The 15565-nt window shown below is 37.5% G+C and overlaps 1 long non-coding RNA gene across 7 annotated transcripts in view; it reads right to left on the reverse strand.

Moving 5' to 3' along the window:
- Positions 1-12261, reverse strand: part of LOC117089787 — a 48033-nt gene extending 35772 nt beyond the window's left edge. For 3 of the 7 annotated variants that reach the window (XR_004439752.1, XR_004439748.1, XR_004439750.1), the window contains exons 1-2: positions 12074-12261; positions 5285-5417 (exon numbers count right to left, since the gene is read on the reverse strand). This is a non-coding gene — a long non-coding RNA (uncharacterized LOC117089787). The remainder of the gene's footprint in view (positions 1-5284; positions 5418-12073) is intronic. The other 4 variants (XR_004439749.1, XR_004439753.1, XR_004439747.1 and 1 more) reach the window with 3 other exon arrangements.
- Positions 12262-15565: the final 3304 nt, after the last annotated feature.

Genomic DNA, 15565 nt, shown 5'->3' on the forward strand with positions numbered 1-15565 from the left:
TAGGCCCCCACTCGCCGCCTTTTTTTTTTTTTTTTTTTTTGAGACAGAGTCTCGCTCTGTCACCCAGGCTGGAGTGCAGTGGCGTGATCTTGGCTTACTGTAAGCTCTGCCTCCCGGGTTCATGCCATTCTCCTGCCTCAGCCTCCCGAGTAACTGGGATTATAGGCACACACCACCTCGCCTGGCTAATTTTTCTTTCTTTTTTTTTTTTTTTTTTTTTTTTTTAGTAGAGACGAGGTTTCACTATGTTGGTCAGGCTGGTCTCAAACTGGATGCCAGGCCTTTATACCTAGGCTTTTTGAATAGAAATGAAGCTCCCTAAATCTGTTGCCTAGAAAAACATATATCTGTACATAAAATTAGACTGTAAGATGCTCAAATTCACTGAGGTAATATAACTAGGATTAACTTACAAAAAAATTACTTCATTACCCAGGTCATATCTTCTGAAAATATGAACAATAGCAGAAAAAATTAAAACAATGGGTCAGAGCAAGGAACGTATTGATCCGGGGGATAATTTATGGAATAAATATGTTTCTCTATGTATATTTTATAAGAATGTATTTAATTTTTTTTAAGAGACGAGGTCTTGTTCTGCGGCCTAGTCTGGAGTGCAGGAGTGCAACCATAGCTCACTGCAGTCTGAAACTCCTGGGCTCAAGTGATCCTCCCATCTCAGCCTTCTGAATAGCTGGGACTTACAGGTGTGCACCATGATGTCTGGTTAGTTTTTTATTTTTATTTTTTCTATAGAGATAGGGTCTCACTATGTTGTCCAGGCTGGTCTCGAACTCCTGACCTCAAGCTATTCTCCACTTTCAGAACTTAGCCTCCCAAAATGCTGAGATTACAGGCATGAATCACTGCATGCAGCCAACATTTTTATTTTGAGAAGAAAATGTATTTTGAGAGGGTAAGTCGTCTCTTTTAAAATGAAGTTTTGTAATCATAGGTAGAAATGTTTTAAAATACCTTTTCTTTCTTTTTAATATTTTTATTGCCTTTTTATTTTGAAACAATGTCAGACTAAAAAAAGTTGCCAGTAGTACACAGAACTCCCATATACCTTTTACCGAACGTCTCCAAGTGTTAATATTTTACTTAACCACAGGATAATTTTCAAAAGCAAGAAACTAACATTGATATTATGCCATTAACTAACCCCAGACCTTATTCAACATTTGCCAAGTATCACATTAATGCCTGTTTTATAGCCAGGATCCAGATGATGATTAAGTTAATAATTATTTAATTCAGCTTATACATATTTGGTAAGACTATCGCAGAAGTGGTACTGTGAGCTACTTAATATATCAGGGGTACTTTTTGTTGAATATTTCTTATTATTGGTGATATTAGCCTTGAACACTCTGTTTAGGTGGTGTCTGGCAGGCTGCTCCACTGTAAAGGAACTGTGTTTACCTTTGTATTTAATAAGGACTTTGTAGAGAGAGACTTTAAGACTATGTAAATATCCTGTTTCTTATATATTGCCCCACTCATCACCAACTCGTGATTTTTTTACTTTCATAATTTATTTGACACTTATTAATTATAATTCTACTGTAAAGAAGAACTTTCCCTTTTCTCCCATTTGCTAGTTATTTCATTATTGAAGTATATCAGTATGGAGTCATGAATACTTATTTTATTCTGTATGCTATAATCCATTATTATCATAATTTACTTTGTCCTTCAAATTGGCTCAGAATTGACCATTGGGGTCCCCTTCAAGTTGGCTTCTGTGACCTTTCAACATGTGTCCACCACTTTGTTCTTACTACTTTTCTTTCTAGCACAAGTTGTTCCAGGATGATCTTACACCGTACTTCCCCTGCCCCAGCCATGAGCTCAGTCATTTCTCAAGGATCCTTGGTTTCTTTTATTAAATAATGTCATCTAGAAAGCAAGATCTAGGTGCTGTGTTCATTGCTACTGGTGTCATGACATTTACGCTCTCTCATCAGACAAAGCTAGATGAAAATCTCTTTATAATAAACATGTGTACATATACACAATCTAAGTCTCTATCTCAGTATTTATCTTTCTATCTATCTATCATTATCTATCACCATGAGTTCATACATTTGATTCCCATTTATATCTATCTATCTATCTATCTATCTATCTATCTATCTATCTATCTATCTATCATTATCACCATGAGTTCATACATTTGATTCCTATTTATATCTATCTATCTATCTATCTATCTATCTGTCTATCTATCTATCTATCTATCTATCTATCTATCTATCTATCACCTATCTATCTATCTACCTATCTATGTACCATCTATCTATCTATCACCATCAGTTCATACCAATACATTTGATTTCAATCCAATACTACAGGGTTAATTCTAGCCTTCCTCCTTTCCCTACTAGTAACTCATTTCTCTAAAGTGAGAAATATCCCTCTTGTTATCCAAATATTATTTACTTATTTGCACAATCCTAAAATATACATGAACTTGTTTTATAATTACTAACCAATGCCTCTTTGGGTCTGGGGAACTTGCAAACTAGTGTACATTGTTTGTGTACATGCCTGTTGGTCTTTGGTCTTAGAGTATATAATATATACATTGTATTAATAATACATGTATGTAATAATACATTGGGTTTCAAAGTTGCCTTCAGTTCATTCTTTTCTTCCTCATCCCCTTCAGTGTGGTTTGTAATTGAGTTAGGCTTATTTGTTATTGTTTGTATTGAATTTTGGGTTCTCCCTTCATCCTGCTTGATTTTTGTCATTTATTTATATTTTTGGTATATGAAATATTACCATGGTTTCTAAAAGTCAGAACTGTACAAAGAGTTATACTCAGAGAGGTGTTCCTTTCCCACCCCCATCATCCCTTGCACCTCTACTCCTTCCTCTTATCCCTATATATAAGCAATCTTAGTTCCAGGGTTAACCTTTCTGCGTTTTTTTTTTTTTCCAATCTCTCTTTCATAAAAGTTGACACATAATAGATACTCTTTTGCACTTTGTCTTTTTTCTTTTTTACTTAATGCGTTGTGAAAAACTATCCAAATTGTTTCACAGGAATCCGCTTCTATTTTATTTTCTCTTAGAGCCTGCAGAGGTACACAATTTATTTACTCTCTTATATTTAGATATGTACATTGTTTCCAATATTTTGCGGTAACAACGTCATAATTAATAACCTTGTACAAATGTATTTTTGCCTTATGGGAGGTGTATCTTCTGGGTAAATTCCTAGAAGTGGAATTGCTGAATTAAAAAATAAGTGTGTATGTAGTTTCTTAGGCATTACCAAATTTCCCTCTACAAGGCTTGTACCACTTGACATTTTCACCAGCAATGTGTGAGAGTATCTCTTTCCCTGCAGACGATTGCCATGTTTTTAATTTTTTGCTAATCTAATAGGTGGAAAATAATATTCCTATAAAGTTTTAATTTGCATTTCACTAGTTATGAATGATATTAAACATTTTTTGCTATCTTACAAGGTTTTTAAATATATCTTTTTGTGAATTGTCTACTCTTTCTTTACCTAGTTCAATTTTTTAAAATGTCTTTTCTTTCAATTTTAGACATTTTTAATGTATTAGCAGTATATGTACTTTATTATAGAAAGATTAATGTTGCAAGCATTTTTTAAAAGTTTGTTTGTTGTTTGACTTTGTTTATGGTGTTTTTGCCATGCATAAAAATTTTTATTTTTATTTGGCCACTTGTCAATCTTTTTTTTTAAATTGCCTCTGGATTTTGAGTCATGGTTAGAAAATCTTTCCCTATACCAACGTTAAATAGAAATATTCACCCATGTTTTCTTCCAGTATGTTTTTAAAAAGTTTTTTTTTATTTTACATTTATATTATCTCTTTTTCATTGGGTCTTTATGCTTATATATGGTGTGAGATACAGATCTAAACTTATTTCATTCCCAATAGCTATCCAGTTGTCCCAGAACCATCTATTAAAATTTGCTTGCCCCACTACTTTTGGATGTCACTTATCATATACTAAATTTCTATATGTACTTGAGTTGATTTCTGGGCTTTCTAATTTATTCTTTCAGTTTATTTTTCTAGTCATGCACCTACATACCACAATCCTAATTATGAAGACTTTATAGTATGTTTTAATGTGTGATAGGGCTAGTTCTTTCTCCTAGTTTTTCTTTTTAAGTGTTTTCTTGGCTCTTCTTCAGTGTTTTTATATCTTTCACAAATCCTTTCCTCATACAGTTTTTGCACATTTCCTTTTAAGTTTATTTAAAAGTGTTTCATATTCTTTGTTGTTATTATAAATGAGGATTTTTCTGTTATAACATCTCCTAAATAAACATTGTTTATGTATATAAGATAATAAGTTATCTATGTAATGTTTTTATCTTGCTATTTTATATTATAATAACTTATCTTATTGTTTTAGTTAATGCCTTTTCTTAACTTGAACCAGAAATACATTTTTATTGTGTTAAGCTGCTGAGATTTGATTTATTTGTTATAGTAGTTAGCCGAATCTGACAAATAAAAGATAGAAATAATTTTATTACCATCTTAAAGTAAAGATATTAAGACCAGAAATATTGACAAGTTTGTCTGAGGTCACAGAATGAGCAATGAACAACACTAGTTTTTAAATCAATATCCTATGTTATTAGCCACTGCATATTACCCTCTCCTCAAGGTGTGAGTTCGTGAGCTTTTCTGTTAGCTTCCATTTGAAAGAGAGAAACCAAGTTCATTCTCCATTCTTCTTTGTCTACTTGCAGTTCTGTTATTCATCATAGAGAAATGAGTGGGAGCAGAAGGGAGACTGCTAGATGAATAATAGGATTGGAGGGGACTCACAGCTACATAGATTTAAGAGGGTGTGAACTCACTGTACTTTATAGACATAGAAAACTATACAAGATTTTGCAGTTGTAAAAAGAACAAAATCTCAGCTCTGATTCACCATTCAATTTGTTCTCACTATACAACAAGTGTGACCTTTTAAGAATGAAAATAGATAGCATTCTCCTTGTTTAAATCTTTCAACGGATCCACATTTGTGTCAGAGTAAAGACAGAACTCACTCACATGACCTCTGCTTTACTATCCAGGCTCAGCTCCATGCCTTGTACTGTTATCATTTAGTATTTTGATCACTTATTTATTGCCCTGTCTTGTAAACTCTTAAGGACAGAGACTCATTTAATTTTGGATTCCAGATTCTGGTACCATGCCTAACGCATAGTAGGCATTAAATATATGTTTGTTGAGTGAGTGAGGGAGTGAATGAATAAATATTGTTTTCCTACCTTTTTTGATTTCACGGAATACGCTTATCTCTTCTTTAGAATATTTTCTTCTTCCCTGCATGAGGAATGAGCTTTCTGTATCCTTAAGATCGCCACCATCGTGAGCTGTGAGCTGTCATGAACTTTTCAAACTCTGAAGAGAAACATCAAATGAGTGATCTGAGATTCTTTTTTTAAAGAAAATAATCAACTGATATATTTTTTCCTACCACTTATATTTTCTACTCTTTATGGAAATGATTTTGCATTTGTTGGGATAAATAATCCTCAGTATTTTATAAAATGCAACCTGAAAGTTTTATTTGAATATCTCACCCTGCCATTTCTTTTCTTTTCTTTTTTTTTTTTTTTTGAGACGGAGTCTCTCGCTCTGTCGCCCAGGCTGGAGTACAGTGGCGCCACCTCGGCTCACTGCAATCTCCGCCTCCCGGGTTCAAGCGATTCTCCTGACTCAGCCTCCCGAGTAGCTGGAAATACAGGAACGTGCCACTATGCCTCGCTAATTTTTTGTATTTTTAGTAGAGACAGGGTTTCACCATGTTATCTAGGATGGTCTCAATCTCCTGAACTTGTGATCTGCCTGCCTTGGCCTCCCCAAGTGCTGGGATTACAGGCATGAGCCACAGCGCAGGCACATCTCAGCTCACTGCAGCCTACGCCTCCTGGGTTCAAGCGATTCTCCTGCCTCAGCCTCCCTAGTAGCTGGGACTACAGGTGTGCACCACCACACCCAAATAGTTTTTGTATTTTTACTAGGGACAGGGTTTCACCATGTTGACCAAGATGGTCTCGATCTCTTGACCTCGTGATCCACTCAATTTAGCCTCCCAAAATGCTGGGATGACAGGCGTGAGCCAGCGCTCGGCCCATTCTGCCATTTCTAAAAGGCACTTTCTCTCAAAAGTCTGGTCCAACCCTGACAATAAATATTTTATAAGCATCATATGTAGTCTCTAAACTAGTTTTCTTGACATTTGATAGTAATAAAAGTAATTGTTTCTTGAGCTTCATCTGTGTATTAGACCCTCTTGTAAGCATATTATATGTAATTTACTTTATGAAACAGATATTAGTTTCACCACTTTATGGATGAGGAAACTGAGACATAAAGAGGTTAGGTAACTTGCCTAAGTTTCTTTAAACCGAGCAATAATACAATGAACTGAGATTGGAACTCAGGGGAGCCAATTCCAGAGTTCATACTTTAAATCTGCAGTAGATCACTTTCATCACTTATGATGCTTCATTTTACTGTACCTCCTAGAACATGTAATGTTGTTTGTGTGCTTCATGTACATCTATTTCATCATCCAGATAAGTTCCTAAGATATTCTTTTTGGAGGAGTGTCTTATTTCTTCAGCCTTACAATGTTTCAAATAGTGCCAGACATATTGTGTGGCCATTTTATACACACTTGCTAAATTGCCTTGAAAACTGTATTTAAATTCTCCCCCTAGTTTTAGGTAATTGTATATAGGGGTTTTACCAAGTTAGGATAAAGCAGCATATCTTAAAATCTCCAAATTTGTTTACTCAAGAAATAAATGTACGATTGTGATTATACTAGATGTAATAGGAGCTCAGAAGGGGTAGGAGATCCCCACAGCATCATCCACCTACTGTCCTTCCTTGCTGTGCTTCCCTGTGGATATAATGATGCATTGATGGATACAAATGAAACTGGGTGCTCTGTGACTTACTGATTTGCACAAACACTGGTTAATAAAGCATTCATTTAACTCATTCTCTGTTATAGCTCCCTCTACTGAGGGCCATGGCTCTTCTCTGAAGGAGGGGTAGGAAGCTTGTTGTCACTGTATGAAGGTACAACTGGGTTCTTCTTTAGCCCAAGGATAACCCCAGTTCAACCTGTGTACAACAACTCTCCTGTGACGATGACTGCCTTCCTCGACTGACATGCCTCCCAATGCTTGGAAGGTTAAATTATTCTCCCATGCCACAGTGAATGGGGTTTTGGGGGGAACATGGTGGTACTAACCATCAACCTTAAGAAAATAATAACTTGTTATTACTGAGACCCTCTGCCCTTTATGCAAATAAACCCCAACAGGCTACCATTTAGACATGCTCGTACATGTCTATATTTACTAAACGTATGTTTAAAAAATATATGTGGAAAGTTACAATTCCGTTATTTTCCCAAACCTGTATTCAACTCAGAAAGAGTTTGCAAAAAGAAAAATAAAAGGAAAGTCAAAAGAAAAATAACGACTATATTAAATTTCTTTATCAAGCCTCCATACTATAAGACTGTGTCTTCTTAGAACTTTGGTACACTATATTTTTTATTAATAAGTGCCTTTTGTTCTAATCATTTTAGGTTATAAAAATAATATATGGTCATGGTAGGACTATTGGAAAATCAGAAATATGTTTTTAAGTGTTTAATAATTCATGGTCTCTTCACTGGAAGATATTCACTGTTAAGATTTTGGTATACTCTCTTTATCTAGATAGATTGATGATAAATAGATTGAAAGATAGAGATGGAACTGTTTTTGATATGCCCATATACACATAGTTTATTTCCACAGACTGAGCCTTATCTCATGAACATTTTTCTGATCACTTAAGGTTCCTCAATGACCTTTTAGAAATGGTTTAGGATGTATATTTTATAACTATATAGTGTTCTATTTAATGATCTGACAGTGTTAGATATTTTGATGCTTTCACTGAGCTGAATACCAGATTGCTCTTCTAAATCCTGTCTGAGTGAAAGAAGAAAGTACATTGTGAACTGCATAAAAAAGCAGAGAGTGATTTTCTAAAGAAATGGAGGAACTTTAATCTGCCCAATGAAATTCAGAAATTAAAAAATAAAGAAAAAGAAATTCTTCTCTGTAAAAAGCCCCAGAACCCTGATGCTTATCAGAGCTTTATCAGAGTGATTCAAGCTTAATGGGGACCTGTTTGTGTCTGAAATCCCTCACCACTGCACAAGGACAGGAAAGTGACAAGAGGACATATTTGTCAGATTTTCAGCTACTTCATTTTCTTAAGTCAAGCTGCAAATATCACAAATATAATTTTGCATGCTGTATTTTGGCTGTTCATGGTGGTTATCAACTGGTGGGAGGACCAAAGGGAAAGAAAATTGGATACAAAATCAAGGGATGTTTTCTGAACCTTAAAGTTGGCACAGTTATGTTATCTCTACTTTTGCAAACAATTTACCTTTCTTTGTTACTGTGCAAAGTCAACACCTGCTTTGAGTTATATTTACTCAAAGAAAAACAGTTCTAGTTTGGTAACCAAAATACCATAAACTGAAAGGAAGTAGATTAGTCCTAAAAGAAACTAGACTGGGGTATGTAGCAAGAGAAATAAAGATTTCACTTTAGTATTCTGTACAATGGAGCATAAAAGGCTTTTATGGCATGTAAATGAACATTAAAACAGTATACCTATCAAATTGAAAAGGATTAAAATGTTGCACGTGGGCAAGGATATAGAGAATTGGAAGTCCTCACTGTTAGAAAAGCACAGAGCAGTTATATAATACCTTCTAAAACCAACAGTAAATGTGTCCTCCAATGGCTCCTAGGGAAGCTTTGACCTATGTGGAGGAAACACGTGTGAGGGCAATGTTGCAACATTATTCGAGATAGAAAGATCTTTTAAACAACCCAAGATGCCACTAACAAGAAAATAGATTGATAAATTTTGGAATAATGATTCAATGGAATTCTATGTAGCAGTGAAAATAATGTGTATCAGCATGGATAAACCTCAAAAATTTAATGGCAAATTACCAAAGCAAGATATTAAAAGATACACAAAGTATGATGCCATTCATATAATATCTAGGAACACAAAACAATACTCAATATTATTTGTAGATGACTATGTAGCATAAATACAGACACATCGGCCGGGCGTGGTGGCTCACGCCTGTAATCCCGGCACTTTGGGAGGCTGAGGCAGGCAGATCACGAGGTCAGGAGATCGAGACCATCCTGGCTGACACGGTGAAACCCCATCTCTACTAAAAATACAAAAAACTAGCCGGGCGCGGTGGCGGGCGCCTGTAGTCCCAGCTACTCGGGAGGCTGAGGCAGGAGAATGGCGTGAACCCGGGAGGCGGAGCTTGCAGTGAGCGGAGATCGCGCCACTGCACTCCAGCCTGGGCTACAGAGTGAGACTCCGTCTCAAAAACAAACAAACAAACAAACAAACAAAAAATGCAGACACATCACGGGAAGATAAACATCAAATTCAAAACGTGTTTGCTCCTGGATACAGAGACAGAGAGAAAGAGAAAGAGAGAGAGAGGAAGAGAATTGGCTTGAAAGGTAGTAAGTACATAATTAGCGTCAACTTTAACCTTTCATTCCTTGTGAAAAATCTGAAATAACTATGAGAAAATAACTATGAGCAATAACATGTAACAAAGCTGGGTGACAAGCACATGGACACTTATTCTTTCATTCTAGATAATTCTCTCTATCCTTGAGCTATTTCATTTAAAACAAACTTTTCAAGGTCACAGAGCTCAGAGGTGGCAGAATTTGCCTAATTTTCTTTTAGGAAGTCTGGTTTTTTGAACCTATTTAAGGGCCTTCCAGCTATTTAAAAGAGAGGAGTCAAGTGAGGGCATAGTTGCAGTACAAAGTACTGACTGAGACCTCCCTGGTGCGGAACAGCCAAAGAGTCTTGGCAAAGTTTTGGGTTTAACACGGCCCATCTTGTTGGCTTTCCTTTGAAGATGCTGTGCCCATTGGATCAGCAGTCTCAGCTACTAAAACTTTCCCACAAGTGATCTTATTATCCTCTTTCATTAAGGTGGCAAAGAACAAGATTTTCTCTAGCACTCACATATGCATCGGGGGTCTGTTTGGATCTAGCCACTGTCGAGCATCCCCCGGTCTCCTGAGTGTGCCCTGTGAACCGCTCCCCCTCATCTCTACCCTCTTAGGTTCCACCCATTCTCTAGAGCCAGCCACACCTCTCATCCCCACGGAGGCTTTCCCAGATGCTCCAACCCTATGCAGTCACTTCCTTTTCAAAACCATTATAGCAGCTTATCTGCCATTTAGTATGTGCTGTCTTTTATTTCAGGTCTTCTTAAAACCCAAGAATCAATACACTTTAAAGCTAGGAGCGGTTTTACAGAACACATAGTCCAATTTCCTCTTTTTGCTAATGAGAAAATGGAAACCTAGAGATACTTGGTAAATGATAGAACCAAGACTAGACTCTACCCCTCCTTTGCCAGTATCTGGTATCATTTCACTGTGACATGTGTGTCCTGAGATGATGTCAGGTTCTTTCTGGACAGCAACTTGTTTGAATCTATAGCATGTGCATATTGGATCTTCAATAGCCATATGCACATGGTGACATGGTGCTTCACCAAACCACATAGGACAGGTGGAAGAGAAATAGTTTCTTGTGTAGAACAGAGTTTAAAGTTTTTAAAAAATTATTAATGTAGCGGTGGCTCGTGTCTGTAATCCCAGCACTTTGGGAGGCCGAGGCGGCAGATCATGAGGTCAGGAGTTTGAGACCAGCTTAGCCAACATAGTGAAACCCCGTCTCTACTAAAAATACAAAAAATGAGCTGGGTGTGGTGACAGGCGCCTGTAATCCCAGCTACTTGGGAGTCTGAGGCAGGAGAATCGCTTGAAGCCGGGAGGTGGAAGTTGCAGTGAGCCGAGATCGCGCCACTGCACTCCAGCCCTGGCAACGGTGCGAGACTCTGTCTCAAAAAAAAAAAAAAAAAAGGATTAATTTATTTCAAACCCTTACGTGTATAAAGTTTCCTTTAAAAAAGGATTATAAAACTTCTATTGGTCATATAAGATGTTCAGGTGTTTCTATTTTTGTTACTACAAGCAAAACAAAGTTAACTGCTCTTAACTTTGTTCCCTTAATTCCCTGCTAAGGGTAAGCTCAGGGAGGATTTATATGGACTAGTTCTGACCATTGTAGATTAAAGACATTTCTTTGAATTTCAGCAGAGAAACATTCTCCCATGCAGCCCTTTTACCAGTTAAGTTGAAGAAACTTAACTTTGTAGATATTGTTTTTAATTTCATTTCAGAAAAAAAAGAACATTAAGAAGTCAATTTAATAAGCAAAATTATTTACATGATTTACCTTAATTTGGCAAGACGGATGGGAAAATATAGAAGAAAACAAAAGCAAATGTGAGAATACATACTTGGAACTGAACCAGTACTGTTAGCAGTAATTATGCAATTAGCAGTTATAATTACATTTTAAAAATCACCCTAAATTATCCAAGACCTATGATATGTGACATGGCACTTATCACCTTGAACAACTTCTCTGAATTCATTTTAAAACTGAGTACAACACCCGTGGCATTTTCTTCCCAACTCATCCACCTGTGACCATGTTAAGAAGAAATTCCCTAGAATAGTTCAATCGAAGCTTACTGTGAACACTCTCACAACTTAATCAGTGTTCTACATGTTCATTTCAAGGTTATTCTGAGATCTCAGGAAGGGTTTGTGAGCTTCCTCAAATGCAAGAAGTCTCAGAGGAATTCATCCCCCTGAGCTCAGTGGAGACATTCCAGCCATGCGGGTCTCCTTCCTCCTCTCCACCACAGCCTTCCTCCTCTCTACCCCAGCCTTCCTCCTCCTTCTTCCTCCCTCACAGCGGAGATATGACAAACCCCACCCGCTTACAGTCGGTTCTCCTAATTCCACCCACAGGAGCGAAAAACCTAAAGAAAACACATTTATTTGTTTTAAAATGTAATTTACAGACAGCAGTTTCATGAAAAATGTTCTCACCCTCGTTGTGCTAGTTCACTGTATCTTTTTCTTCCAGACTTATTCCTTCCCGAATGACTACAGTTTTTGCTGGCATTTCTCTGAAAGTATACTTGAGATCCCTTTAAGAGTCAGAAAAGCTACCTGAAATTGCAGGCAGCTTCCTGTTGGGCTCACGTTTTGCAGAATCCACGCTTGGTGTGCAGAAGGTGGGCAAGGTGTTTGAAAAAACAGGAAGCACCTGTGAATGTGTGACTTTATTTCTGGAAGCAGAAGGCTCCCTCTGAGATGGCTCTAGATGCTTCCTGCTGTTTCACCTATGAGCATTTTGCAAGGCCTTTCAGTACTTTGGGGGCTATGAACAGGCTTCCGAATGGCAGGATTATTTGGAAAATCTGGGACATGGTGGCAATTCATAGCTTTTCTATTTTTTTCATGCAACTTTCTTTTTTTTGTTGGGGGATGTTGGTTGACATGCGTGTAAATGAAGGTAGACTTTTAACTGCAATGGGGAAGTTAAAACCAAATGAGAATTAGAGATGTGTGTAGCTTTATGGGTGATTGCTTTCGTAAGAACATGTTTGTACTCATTGATTCCTTTATTCAGTAAACAGTATTGAGTGCAAGGCACTGAGATACTCCCTAGGAATCCACCGGGGACAAAACAGTGGTTGTGTGAAGTTTCATTCCCCTGTTTCAGTCCCAAAATCACCTATAAGAAAATGTTGCATTTCAAATTTGCATTTTTATATTTGCATGTGTCTGTATGATTTAGTGATGTGTTTAATTGAAATGCCACTGAAATAAGTCCCCTTCTCTGTATGAGGTACTCTAAATGACTGTTGGTGGCTGGCTATTCTAGCTTGGGCAACCCCTGCCTGCCTTTTCAGGTCATGCATTTGGTGACATTCGTGGCTAATTAGGTTAATCCTGTTCCTTGACTGGAGAGACCACAGCTAACTGCTATCCTGCAAATGCACTCTTGGCTGTAGATCAACTGGACTGCAGCATGTGTCTGGATTATTAAAGACCTATTACCCGTCTTTGAGCAAAAAGTTTCAACAGCTTCTGTTCTAGTTTTTCAGTAGCTTTATTTTCATATCTGAGCAAAATCTGGCACAGAGTAAAGAATACAGCTCCCTCCCTCTTTTATACGTGTGTGGCCTCAACAAGTCACGTCACGGCCAGTTTGAAAATCTCCAAGTAAACAGTTCTGATTTGTTGGTAGGCTACACTGGAGAAAATGCAGAGGGGCTGGGGAGAAAGAAGACTGGGTCTAAAGTTTAGCTCTGCCACTTACTAGCTGTGTGAACTTGGGCAAGTCATTTAGCCTTTCTCCAAGACCACCTTTTTTCATGTGAATGGAAATAATTCTCATACTTACCCAAGCAAGTATCATGAGAACAAATTATGTAAAGTATATAGAACATTATATAATATATATCCCCAGGTTCTAGAGATGGATTCGCGTTTGAGCCAAGAGGCATGGGATTGATCTTGGAAAGGTCACCCTGGCCCTCTGTGCCCAAGACACCTCTAGCATAAAGACTGAACATGTCCTGTATTGGGCTCCTACACATTTACTGAGCACCCATATATGGGAGTCACTGAGCCAGAGACTATTGACACAGACAGAAGTGTCGGGTTCCTGTCCTCAACATAAATGAGGTTCCTCTATTTTATATCCGTTATTGGAAAAGGGAAGGGAAGATTTTCTAAGGTTAGAATGAAATTCTAAAGTAATTAATTGACTGCCAATCATTGTTAAAGGGCACTTTCCATGTTGTGTTATCAAGAGCACTGGCAGGCACGGGCAGACCAAGGGCCTTGAGTGGCTCTTCCACTTATTACATGGGTGACTTTGGGCAAGATACTTTGTTTTGCTAAATCTCAGTGTTTTTTGTAAAATGTGGACAATAGGAGCATGTTCCTGACAGGGTTCTTGAGAAAATTAATTGAATTAATAGGAGAGAAAGAGAGAGAGAGAGAGAGAGATTTTCTGTCTCCAACATATGCAAATTCTGTTTGCATATGTTGATACATTAGTCTGTTTTCCCACTACTATAAACACCCAAGACTGGGTAATTTAAAAGGAAAGAGGTTTAATTGACTCACAGTTCCACATAGCTGGGTAAATCTACAATCATGGTGGAAGGAGAAGGGGAAGCAAGCACCTTCACAAGGCAGCAGGAAAGAGAGAGAGTGAAGGGGGAAGAGTCCCTTAGAAAACCATCAGATCTTGTGAGAACTCACTCACTATCAGGAGAGCAGCATGGGGAAACCGCCTCTATGATCCAAACATCTCCCACTAAGTCCCTCCCCCAACATGTGTCAGTCACTATATTAGGCACTGGAGATACAAAGATGAAAGAAAATTCTGGACTTCAGTTGAATTAGAAAGGAAAGCACAAATAAGCAAATTGATTAGTACATGATGGATATTATAAGGAAAGCCTGGAAAAGGTCTCAAGAACAAGAGGAGAAATTTTACCATTCTACCTGGATAAGGTAAAGTGTTAAGAATTTATGATTAAAGGTGTTCCTAAAGGTGGACCTCAGAGGCCAAAAAAAAAAAAAAGGCTAATCAAGCTGTCCTCTTATCCCATGGGAAACACTGGCCAAACAGGAGGGATTTTAGTACATCATTTCCTAATCAATGACATCTGGGATTTTCTCAAGTTGTGTAAAAGCAGCAGTAACTCAACAACAGAGAAGTGGTTGAGATGAAACAGGCATGCTTGGGGTTGGACAACCTGGTGCTTTATAAACTATGAATCAAACTATGTTTCTAATTTCTCTTGGTTTCAGGTTTCTCACATATAAAGTGGAGATAGTGGTGCCAGCCTTTCAGGTTATTGTGGGATAGGAGATAATATGCCTGACACACAGTAGGCACCCAGTATGTGTTAATGAATATTTCATCTGTAAGATAAAAGTTGTCCTGTCAGAGAATATAGAGGGTTTTTTAAAATTTGTGTTTGATTAGGTTTTTAAAATTTGTTTTGCTTGTAAAGACAAATCTTTCACCAATGCATGTGATTTCACCTCCTCTTATCTCCTCTGGACTCTACTATGCAAACATTTCCTTTATTTTATTTTTGACCAGGCTTATGACTAGTATGTACTAGTACAGTGATCCTGCCTTTACTTCCCCTCCACCATCTCATTCCCTTCACACTTCAAAATTAGTTGGGGGTTATTAGGGGCTGAATTGTGTCCCACCTCCTGCCCTGCAAATTTATATGCTAAAGTCTGTGTTGGTCAGCGTTCTCCAGAGAAGATATAGATTAAAATATAGATATATAAAAACAGCTTTATTATGAGGGCTTGGCTTGTGTGATTATGAAGGATAAGAAATCCCACCATCTGCCATCTGCAAGCTGGAGGCCCAGAAAGCTAATGGTATAGTTCCAGTTCAAGCCCACAGCCCATAGAACCAGGACAGCCAATGGTGTATAAGTCCCAATCTGAGTTTGAAGGCCCAAAAACTAGGAGCACTGATGTTCAAGGGCA

This window comes from Trachypithecus francoisi, unplaced genomic scaffold (genome assembly GCF_009764315.1).
Source record: "Trachypithecus francoisi isolate TF-2019V2 unplaced genomic scaffold, Tfra_2.0 Lachesis_group11, whole genome shotgun sequence".
NCBI classification, from domain to species: Eukaryota; Metazoa; Chordata; class Mammalia; order Primates; family Cercopithecidae; genus Trachypithecus; species Trachypithecus francoisi.